This window comes from Mustela nivalis (assembly GCF_964662115.1).
Source record: "Mustela nivalis genome assembly, chromosome: 3".
NCBI lineage: Eukaryota > Metazoa > Chordata > Mammalia > Carnivora > Mustelidae > Mustela > Mustela nivalis.
Window position 1 is genome coordinate 15,111,840 of NC_139022.1, and position 12,612 is coordinate 15,124,451.

Here is a 12,612-nt window from a genome sequence, read left to right on the forward strand (position 1 = left end):
ATAGGAAATGCGCATGGGATCAGTCAGTAGAGGTTGGGATTAGGCTTCGGCACTGTTCTTGCCAAGCGCTTGCCTTCCCTCCACACCAGTTCTGATGTTCTGGGACGGGGCACACCATGGCAGGTCTCCAGAGATTTTGGGTTTTCTTAGTGTGTTTCCTCACTACCTGACTGCCCATCCTTAGATGTGGGATGCCTCATAGAGCCCAGCAGGGGCTTTGGGGCCTTTGTTGTGTGTTTTTTTTTCTTTCACTGTTCGATTTCCTTTTGAATGGGGTTGACGCTTTCTAATGTGGGGGGCAAGAGGGAAGTGTATCCAGTCCACTTGATGGCAGATGCACTGTGAGTGATTTCTCACCAGCTCCCAGAGCACCGAGCTTGCTCTTTCTGCCGTTGGGTAAATTTAAACTTGGAGCGATTTCCCAGGTTGCTGCTAGGCGGGCAGTTTTAGCTGATTGAGGAGACAGCAGTAGTTGGTACTGGGGAGGTACTTGGGAGGGAGAATGAGGCAGGCAGAGAAGAAGAGGGGGCTTCGGGTATGAACGGTAGGACAGGGCAAGAGAGAGGAGGGGGTTAGAGAATGGGAGAAGAAGGGAGAAGAAGGGCACGAATGGGAGAGCCTGAGGAACGTGGAGGAATCATGCAGTTGTACCCACACTGACCTAAAATAGCTCCATCCCCTTGCCTGGGCCCTTTGGCCCGGGCCAGGCTGCGTCAGTGGCTTCTACGACCTCCCCGCTCCTCACCCCTTGCACTGGGGCCTGCTGCACAGACAGTTTGTCATGAAAATTGATGGCGTTCAGGTGCAGGTGCCTGAGCGCTGTAAGGCATGTGGGGCGGTGGGGGTGGCAGGTTTTTAACTTTGGGAATTACATTTCTCTAATTGTCTCTACTAGCCCTCTCTGGACTAGACAGATTTTGGAGAGAATTGCCACAGAATTTAACCAGTTACACTTTCATGCTGTTCAGAGCAAAGGCATGCCTCTTCTGGACAAAGTAATACCAGCAAGTGTTGGTTTTGATTTTCAATTTGCTGTTTGCGAATTTCCTGGATGATTTTGGTTTGACCTAGCATTGCCCCTGATAATTGCTACTCTACAGGATTTTGAAGCTAGCTTTGAATTTTTTTTTTTTCAGTGTCTCCTGCTTGGGACCCTGCTTCCATTATGTCACACTAGATAGATTTTGTGTAAAGACACAAGCGTAGTCTCCAAACTATGCAAGTAAAATTAATTCTGAATTTCATGTAACTTGACACATCATATGATGTAGTCAGAGTTCATTTATCCAAAGCCCTTGACTGGGTTTAAATGCACGTTTGTCAGATTTACTCCGTAGCTTAAGAGGCAAATAACTTTTTGTCATTCCGTAATTGTCTAAACTTCACTTTGATGAAGCCGACTTACTTTCAAAGAAATCATAGGGAGGGGACGCCTCAGTGGCTCAGTCAGTTAAGCCACTGCCTCTGGCTTAGGTCATGATCCCAGGGTCCTGGGATTGAGTCCCACCTTGGGCTCCTTGCTTGGCAGGAAGCCTGCTTCTCTTTCTGCCTGTGTCTCCTTGTGTGCTTGTGCTCTCTCTCGACAAATAAATAAATAAAACCTTTAAAAAAAAAAGAAAGAAAGCAATCATGGGGAGAAGAGATTCATTGTTATTCTCTAGGAAATGTTGGGATTTTAATCTTACATATATTCTGGTAGAATTACAGGCTCGCTTTATATATATAACACATATGTATATAAATTATACACATATATTTGAGCTTTCTAAAACTGTGGTACCTGGACCTTCTTTCCTGGTCTCTCTGTTCTTGCAGCGTATAGCCCACATTAAGGCCATGCTGCAGCAGTCCCTGGGAGGCCTGCTGCTAGAAGGGCTTCAGACTTCCAATGTGGACATCATACGGCACTGCCTCCAGACTTACGCTACAATTGACAAGACACGGGATGCAGAGGCGTTAGTCGGTCAAGTACTGGTGAAACCATACATGGATGAGGTTTGTGCCCCCATGCACCTCATTCCACAAACACAGAGCATCTAATCTGGCTTCGTTTCTTGACTGGGTGCGAGAGAGCTCAGGGCTCTTCCTTGAAGATGCTCTTAGTTCCTGCTCTTCTGGTTGTAAGAAAAGGTTGGTCCCGCTTGGTGCCCATCAGCATGGCAGGAATCAGGCATGCGCTCTGGTCTCTTCCAGTGATGCCATAACTCAGGGATCATCTTAATTTAGTAGGGGTGAGGGACTTGCCTAGGAAGAAGGTACGGATCAGAACATTTTCAGGTCAATTTCCATTTCCATAAGTTATACGTTAATGAAGTTGCCGAAAAGCGTGACCCCACCAAGGCGCCCGTGCCCACTGGAGGAGCTGGAAGACAGCTCTGTGCGCAGGGAAAGTCTGTGAGGGGAAGCGTATTCGCAGAATTGATGTGGCCTAAGTCTTGAAGACCATGGGGGAGTTTGCCAGGCTAGGAAGGTGGGAGGGAGGGAATATTCAAAGATAAAGGGCTTTGAAGGGCGAGTTAGCGGGGTAGTACCTTAAGTCCAGAACTTGGTTACCCAGTGTTCTTGACCTATAAGGATACAGTAAAATACAGGGAGTCAGTGTATCCTGCCTCTGAGCGGCCGGAGTATGGGCTGCACCATGTGAGGCCGCCAGCAATCAGCAGCTTCCTGTGAGGCCGCCAGCAATCAGCAGCTTCCAACTTAGAGAGCGTCGGTTTCATCTAGTTCAAGCTGACAGAAGTCATGAAGCCAGTCTCAGCGTTTGAGGGCTTTCTTCCAGTCACCTGCCAGTGCGAGTGTTCTTTCTGTCTGGTAAGTATAAAGCTACCCACCATGATTTCAGGATGAAAGGCTTCCAGTTTTAAAACGAGACAGTATCCCAGTGATAGAAGTGAAATTGAAGGATTAATTTCAGTAATCTTCTCAGCTTCATTAAGACTACTAAAAGTAAATGATCTGTCAGTTCTTTGTATGTATCCTATTATAGTTCATAGCTCTCTCTGTGGGGGTGAAAAAGATCACATTATTCTTTGTCACTAAATGAAAATATTTTAGTTATTTAATTTATGCCCCTTTCATTGAACTGAATCTAATATGCTAAATTAGGGAAGTACTTTACGTTTCCGTGTCATTAAATGAACTGTGGCCACGTTTGCATTTTAAGTTTGTATGCTTGTCATTCACCTCCTGCAACTCAGCCTCACCAAAAAAAATTAAATACTAAAGCAAAATAAGATGTGTTTTCTTCCATAACTTTCCATCTCAGCCCTTTCCCTGTTCTGGAGACGGTAGAGGATAAGGCCAGGGTGAAGATGATACAGAGCTGTTGTCTGCAGATACAGTATTTTGCTTTTAAGCTCAGAAGGGAAGCAGATGAGTGTGTGTGATGTTTTAGCTTCAGGCCAGTCTCTGTCCCTCAGCCTCTGTGTCCCCCAGGGTTGGAGCAGTATTCCCAAATCCCGGGACCTAGATTTTCATGCCATTGTTACTTACCTCCTGTTTAGAAAGCAGACTGAGTGGGGAGGAGGAAGGACGAAGTACATTTTTAAGGTTTACACGATTCTTTTCTCTGTAGTGTATAGTTCATACTTCTCTTTTAGGTGCTTTAAAAACAAACAAAAACACAAACAAACAAACAAATAAATAAATAAAAATAAAACGCTCTTCCTTCTGCTAGGTGATTGTAGAGCAGATCGTTGAGTCTCATCCAGACGGCCTGAAGATCATGTATGCTAATAAGCTCCTGGAGTTTGTTCCTCACCACTGCCACCTTCTTCGAGAGGTCACAAGAGGAGCCATCTCAAGGTGACGTAAAATGCTGTGTATGCACCTGAGCTCAGTTTAGTAACCACCTGTCACCTCCTCATGTGCCGCTGATCCCTGGCTGTCCTGTCTGACCCGGGAACGTGGGAACATGTGCTCTTCCCTATTTGTTACCAGTGCTGTGAGGCAGGTGTCACTTGCCTGGGTTTACAGGGAAGGGAATGAAGAGTGGGGACGAATCTCAATGGTGACATTTGTGTGACTCCAGAGCCTCTGCTTTTCTCTTGTCTATACTGTCTCTTTAACCAGGCTCAAAATCAAAATTGGTTTCCTTCCATTATTGTGATGTCATCATCGGTCTAGAAATACCAATTCATTTTAATTCAACATGTTTTATACTGATGGCAATTAAAGTCATGAACGGTTTTCCCTCCCTCTCTTATTTCATTTCCATGGCTTTCCAGTTCTGTTTCATGAATATTCCATTACCTTCCACCATCTCCGGCATCCCAGTCCAGACCTTTGTTGCCTTTTGTTTGAGGGTAGCGGGCTCTCCCCACCTGGTCTCCCAGCTCCACCTGTCCCTCTTCATTGCAGCCCTCAGCTGTCCCACCTGCCCAGAGCTCTTCAGCCTTCCTGAGTCGCTCGTGGCTTCTCATCGCCCACAGGAGAGCATCCAGTCTTCATGGTGTAACCTGTGACCGTTGGTGCTTGAGTCCTAGTGTTTCTCCGCTGTAGAACTTTCTACTGTGGAACTTTCCCCCATACCACTATGGTTCCTGGCCAGACAGGAGCACTTGACCTTCCCTAACAAACCTGGTACAGAAGATCCCTGACTTCACCTTGGTTCAGTTTATGGTTATTTTGACTTTTTATAATAGTGCAGAAGTGATATGCATTTAGTTTGGATCTTTTTCCAGGCTGGCGATCTACAGTAGGGTCCTCTTTTGTAATGCTGGGCAGGGGCAGCGAGCACAGCCCCCAGGCAAACCACATGATCACGAGGGTCAGCAACCAACACACTTGAACCGTCCTGTTCTGGCTTTCAGTGCAGTGTTCAGTAAGTTACATGAGATACCAGACACTTTATTGTGAAATAGGCTTTGTGTTAGAGGATTTTGCCCAACTGTGCAATACTGTAAGTGTTCTCAAGACATTTAAGTTTGGCGGGGCTAAGCTCTGATGTTCAGTCGCTTAGGTGTTTTCCATGCATTTTCAACTAAAGAGATTTCCAGCTGAACAATGGGTTTATTAGAAGCCGAGGCCGTCATAAGCCGAGAAACATCTGTCTATACTGTGCACCTCTGTGTTTTCCTTCATTGCTTCCTGTCTCTTATTCCTTTGTCTTTCTGTTGATCTGTCACTCCACATGAAGCTCCAGTCAAATACAACTTCTTTTTTTTTTAGGTTATTTATTTATTTACTTATTAGAGAAAGCATAAGCAGAGGGGGAGGCAAAGAGTGAAGCAGGCTCCCCACTGAGCAGGGTGCCCGATGTGGGACTCAATCCCAGGACCCTGAGATCATGACCTGAGCCACCCAAGCGCCCCCAGGCTATGGTTATTTCAAGAAAAAGTCCTATTTGTGAATTCTTCATCTAGTAAAGGTGAATTAAAATCAGAAAGTCGACTCTGCCACCTTTAAAAACTCAGGAACAGAAAAAAATTCCACGAGCAGGTATAACCCTATCCACAATAAATCACTTTCAATCCAGTCCTGAAAACTAATACAGAGTAGGAAGAAAGCATTACAGAAAAATTTTGTTTTCATTAATCAAGCTGGAAAATAACGGGCCTTATATGAATGCCCTTTAGGAAGACAGTTCTTATAGTTTTATGTTGATAGAAACTCACATTACATTCAAAATGCATGTTAAAAACATGACTGTAGATTAACTACCACTTTCAGTCGTCAGAAGATGAAAAATGGTCAAGAGTCACCCAAACTGAATCCTGGTTCCTCCTGGAAAATGTGTTCCTAAATATTTTCCCCCTGAACTACTGTGCTCTTTCTGTATCTTACACAGCAGACACTGTGATGCACAAACACATCCAGAAGGCCTTTGAGGGCTGACAGCCTGCTGGAACAATGAGGAATTCACCTGGGTTTCTGCCTTTCTGCCGGGCCCAGAAAGTTCTGGGTAACCCAGGTGACGTGTCATGAGAATACATGTGTAGCTCACACCATATGTATTATCTCCTCAGGGTAGACACCAAAATCCATGTTCGTATATGAAAATCCGAGATGCGTACAGAAATCAAGAGTGATTCTGTCATCTTGAAAGAAAAACACACTGTTGTGCTGCCACATGCCTCGTTTCTCCTTGAGTGACTGCAGGAAGTAGCGATTGCAGTCAGAAATCTCAGAAAGAAAAATTAGAGTAAGGGCAACACCTGAAGTTTATTCCTGAAAATACTTGGAGAACGACTGTGACCAATAAACCAGGGCTTAGTTCATGAGACTATGTCAATGAGCTTATACCATCCCATGTCCTGGTCAAACCCTCATGTCTGGGAGATGGAGGGATGTCTTCATCTTCCAGAGCTACTATTAGGGAAAAAGGTGGAGACCATACTGACTGAGTCCCTACTTCAGCAGGAGAGCCAAAAACACCTTGCCCCTCCATAATCCCAAATGAAAATAAACATCTCGGGGCGCCTGGGTGGTTTAAGCTTCTGCCTTTGGCTGGGATCGAGCCCCACGTCGGGCTCTTTGCTCAGCGGGGAGCCCACTTCCCTCCTTCTCTCTCTGCCTGCCTCTCTGCCTACTTGTAATCTCTGTCTGTCAAATAAATAAAATAAATAAAATCTTTAAAAAAGAAAAGAAAAGAAACATCTCATTTTACTAGTGTGCAGCAGTGACTATGCAGGAGAAATTATTATTATTTTATTATTAGATGATATATTATTATTATTATTATTATTGTACTATATTGTTAACCTTTTGAATTCGGACACCTAAAATTTTTAATAAAATATGAAGGCCTTTTTTTTTTTTAAGATTTTATTTATTTGAAAGACAGAGATCACAAGTAGGCAGAGAGGCAGGCAGAGAGGGGGAAGCAGGCTCCCCACTGAACAGAGAATCCGATGCAGGACTTGATCCCAGGACCCTGGGATCATGACCTGGGCTGAAGGCAAGAGGCTTTAGCCCACTGAGCCACCCAGGCGCCCCATGAAGGCTTTTTTTTTTTTTTTTAAAGATTTTACCTATTTATTTGACAGAGAGATCACAAGTAGGCAGAGAGGCAGGCAGAGAGAGAGAGAGGAGGAAGCAGGCTCCCCGCTGAGCAGAGAGCCCAACATGGGACTTGATCCCAGGACCCTGAGATCATGACCTGAGCCGAAGGCAGCGGCTTAACCCACTGAGCCACCCAGGTGCCCCATGAAGGCTTTTTTTAAAGAACAAAAACTTCAGACTATATCTTTATCCTATTAGTTCCCACTACAACTGGCTTCTGTCTTGGCCAACATTTAGCCATTCAGATAAAGTCCGTATTTAGTGCTTCGTGTGTATGCATGTGTAAAATAAGCGGACAGTCATAAATCTTTAAGATTGTGTATAATAACCGTGAAATAAGGATTCTTAATACACAAGGTCTCGTCTGGGGAAAACAGCTGGAGAACAGTATGCAGTTTTCAAATGACGAAGGGGAAATACGCATTCGGTTATGAAAAAGGGAAGGAGAACAAGACCAAATATTAATAAAAGGGAAAAAAGCTTTTTCTGCCATCTTTCCGTGCCGCAGTAACAGTGTGAACAAATGTCCCACAGATGCCCTCAAGAACATTAACACTGCTGAAAGGGGTGGCGAAGGCCAGGTTCTTAGGAGGCCCTGCACCAAAGTCATCATCCCGTTTCCTCACTGTGATGACGAAGCATGAGTACATTGGCAAATTTGAAATTATTGATGACCACAGAGCTGGGAAAACTGCTGTGAACCTCACGGGCAAGTTAAACAAGTGTGGCATGACCAGCCCTAGACTTGTATAACTGAAAGAACTAGAAAAGTGGCAGAAGATTTCCATCCCCTCAGTTTGGTTTCACTGCATGGAAAAATTCTTCTGGCATCATGCACCATGAAGAAGGAAGAATCCAGGCAGGAGGGAAAATCCTGGGATTCCTTTTTCCTAGAAATATAATATACATGGCACCTGAAATGCCTCAATGGGGAAAAAAAAAAAGGAAAATAAATTACAGTCAACTAATGTTTGACAAGACTCCCAAACAATTCAATGGGGGTAAGAACAGTATTTTACTCCCAAGCAGACACATGCAAATAATGAAACAGGAGTCCTGCCTCACACCATACAGAGAAAATAACCCCAAATGCATCAAAGACATAAGTGTAAGCATTAAAATGATAAAGTTCGGAATGCCTGGGTAGCTCAGTTGGTTGGACGGCTGCCTTCTGCTCAGGTCATGATCCCAGAGTTCCCGGATTGAGTCCTGCATCAGGCTCCAAGCTCCACAGAGCTTGCTTCTCCCTCTGACCTTCTCCTCGCTCATGCTCTCTCTCATTGTCTCTTTCTCAAATAAATAAAATCTTTTAAAAAATAAAAATAAAGTAAAATGATAAAGTTTTCAGAAGAAAACACAAAGGTAAATGTTAGTGGTCTTGAATCTAACAACAGCTTTTCAGCCAAACATCAAAGTACAAGCAACTTAAAAAAAATAATAAACAAATAAATGGGACTCAACCAAAATATCCCAGTTTTGTGCTTCCAAGGACCCCATTGACAAAGTAAAAAGACAAGCCACTAAATGGGAGACAATATTTGCAGGTCATATATAAGGAACATGCATTCAGACTGTGTGAAGAATTCTTACAACTCAAATAAAAAGACAACCAAGTTAAGAAATGAGCAAAGAGGGGCGCCTGGGTGGCTCAGCGGGTTAAGCTGCTGCCTTCCGCTCAGGTCTTGAACTCAGAGTCCTGGGATCGAGCCCCGTGCTTTCTGCTAAGCAGGGAGCCTGCTTCTTCCTCTCTCTCTGCCTGCTTGTGATCTCTCTCAATAAATCTCTCTCAAATAAATAAATAAAATCTCTTAAAAAATGAGCAAAGAACTTGAATATACATTTCTCTAATATTCAAATGTATACATTAATGTATAAATGTATATATAAATATATTTTACATGATCATATATTTATATAAACATATTTATGTAAATATATTTACATTCTTAAATATGTATTTAAATATAAATAAAATATGAAATATATAATATATATTTAAAGATACATATAAGGTATATATAAAATATATGGGACAATAAGCACGTGAAAATATGCTCAACATCACTAATCATTCGGGAAATGCAAATCAAAACCATGGTGAGATACCACCTCCCACCCACGTGGATGGCTACTATCAAAAACCCCAAAAGCAGGTGTTGGAAGGATGTGAAGAGCTGGAACTTGTAAATTGCTGGTGGGCTTGGAAAATGGCACAGCCACATTAGAAATGGTTTAGTAGCTCCTCAAAATGCAGAACACAGAGTTGCCATATGACACACCAATATCACTCCTGTGTATAGAGCCAAGAAAAAAACTATGCCCACACAAAAACTTGTGCATGAAGGTTTAGGGTTTATTCGTAATAGCGAAAAGGTGAGAACAACCCTGATGTTCATCAACTGATGAAGAGATAAGTAAAATGTGATCCATCCAGCCTGTGGAATATTATTCAGCCTTGAAAAGGAATAGAATTTTGATATGTGCCACGACACAGAGGAGCCTTGAAAACATTCTGCTGATTGAGAGAAGTCAGTCACAGAAGACCACGTATTGCATAATTTGATTTATATGGAATTTCCAGAATAGCTAAATCTACAGAGACCGAAAGTAGATTAGCGGTTGCCTAAGACTGGTGGTGATGGCTAAAGTTTTCTTTTGAGGATGATGAAAATGTGTAGGTAGTTCAGTATAGTATAGTTAAATATAGTGAAAGCCATTAAATTGTCCACATTAGATGGTGAGTGGTATGGCCTGTGAATTATATCTCAATTAAGCTGTCATCGAAAAATGCAAAAAACTTCTCTATTTATCAAGTACAAAAAGAATGAACTTGATTAAAAACATCAACAATGGGGAAAATAAAAACAAAATAAGATGGGAGGAATAAAATTATGACTGTTTATCATTAATTTAAATGTGTACAGACTGACTTTTTCTATTAAAGCGCCTATCAGGAGGTTACAGATCCACGCTGTTCAAGAAACATACTTAAAATGCAAAAGGGATTGAGAATGTATCAGGTGAGGAGATACCATGCAAAAGAGAAAGCCGGAATGGCAAAATTCATCGCAGACAAGTTGGGTCTAAAGTTATAGGTACTAAGATGAAGAGGGACATTTTTAAAGGCAGAGTTTGGAAAGAAGATGTAAAAGGTATAAGCAGGTATACATCTAACAACATAATACCTGAAGAATCTAAAAATGCAATAACAAGGTAAAATTTTAGCTTTTCAAATGGGAGTATCTACTAGAAGGAGGGAAAAACAAGGACACACAGAAAATAGACATCCTGGGGCGCCTGGGTGGCTCAGTGGGTTAAAGCCTCTGCCTTCGGCTCAGGTCATGATCCCAGGGTCCTAGGATCGAGCCCCACATCGGTCTCTCTGCTCCGCGGGGAGCCTGCTTCCTCCTCACTCTCACTCTCTGCCTGCCTCCCTGCCTACTTGTGATCTCTGTCTGTCAAATAAATAAATAAAATCTTTAAAAAAAAAAGAAAATAGACATCCTTATTTCCCTCGGAAAACATTTCTTTCTTACACCTAAGGAAAGCCATATTTGTAAAGATTAATTGCATACTAGGCAACAAAGGAAATCTTTACAAGCCTTCCAAATTAAAGATTTAAAGAACAGTTCTTTGATCACAATCCGGTAGAATCAGAATTAGATAACCTGGTAACAAAAAATTGAAACTACATACAAGTTAAGAAATACAGTCTTCAGTCAAAGAAGAAATCATAAGACGACTGAAGAAAATCTTGAAAGCAATGGAAAGGAGACTATTTCATACCAAAACTTACAGAAGACACCAGAAGTTATACTCTAAGGAGACTTTAGTGTCAAATGTCTTCAATTTCAAACATTTTTTAAAATAAAAGAAAGTACTCATTTAAACCCATCAGAAAAGGGCAGCTCAATCCAAAGAAAGGAAGTAGTTATAATAAAGATAAATTTTTAAACTAATAAAAAATATCAGGGGCAAATAAACTCAAAGTTGTTTCTATGAAAGACTAATGAAATAATAATAATAAAAAAAACTTCACATGCCCTATTAAGGATAAGAGAGGGGGAAGATGGGGTGTGGGAGGAGGTGGGGAGAGGGAAGGGGAATGGGGAAAGGGGGGTTTCAGGGAGGAGGGGACAGAGAGAGGGAGAGAGTTGCAAAACAGATAAGGATTGGGAACAGAGATATAAAAGCAAATGCATAATATAAAAGAATCACTAAACTGCAAGGCACTTTATACTAATCAATTTGATAACCTAGAAGAAACGATGATTTCCTAGGAAAACAAAATCATCCAAATGATTCAAGAATGGAAAATTAAGAAGATGAGTTCCAAGATCAGACAGGTTTGCAGCTGGATAACTGTCATTCTACTGTTAAATGGCAACAGGCAATTAAACAATAATAAGTCAATTCACTTGATGAAGCTGAGCACAATTTTAATACCCAAACCTGAGAGGGAGGAATGGGGAAGCTATTAACAAATCTGGCTTAGGACAGATTAGTTAACAGAAACTGAACTAATGTTAGCAAATAACAGAAGTCAGGCATCTATCAAAGGACTATATCCTGAGACCAACTTGGATTCATTCCAGGAAAATAAAGGGAGCTCAAGACCAGAAAATCAATAAGATTTACCTCATCACTAAATTAACTGTGAAAAAACACTTAAGACCATAGCAATAAATGCATTTGATAAAAAAATAAAGGCACCTGATAAAAGGTGAGCAGCCATTCTTTATAAAAATGAAGATAAAAACAGAAGGACGTTATGCAGGAGGGATTATTAACTGGGAAGCACTAGATCAAGAGGTAGATAAAATGAGCCCATATTTGTTAAACAGTGACAGAGCCCCATGCGTGCGTGGATAGAGGCGAATGAGCTCATGGATGAGCACCAGGCTGTCAACAGGTATTATAGGGACAAAGGCAGCGGTGAGGAGAGGAGAGTCTTAACAACAGGGAAGAAGGTAAAAGGAGGATTGCAGTTAAAAATTGTGCATGATACAAACACATGCAAATAAGACCGGATATTTTCTGGTATATAGTTTTTTAAAACCCTGCACACATTACTGGGACTTCCAACTCTTGCTTTCAGCTCCGCAGCCCTCGTGTGCTTTCCCAGTACCAGGATGCAGGGGTAGATCCTCCGTTGGTGACATCCTATGTCATTGTACTCCTAAAGAGACAGGTGAAACAGCACAGGGGCTTGAGGTCGGAACTTAGGCATCGCTGCACCCACCCCAGCTCCCTGCTCGCCCAGCCCCCACTCTGAAGCGGCGGGCACTTGGAGCTGTTAAGAAGCAGGGATCTGAGCAGTTCTCTGGTTTCCCCTGGAGCCATCTGCATCCATCATATTTCCCACAGCTCTCCCCGAGTGTTGGTGCTGGCTCCCCCCGAGTATTCCTTTAACTCCAGGCATACCCTTCTTATGATAGCACCTAGTACTCCCCGTCACAGTGCTCTGTCTGTCACATGCATCCATTGATCAACTTTGTGCTGGTTGAGGGCTGGAGCCCCCTCCTGCTAACTTCTCAAGTCCGTTTCTAATGCAGCAGCACCTGGCACTTAAGCACCCTGTCAGTACCTGCCAAATGAATGAAATGTACT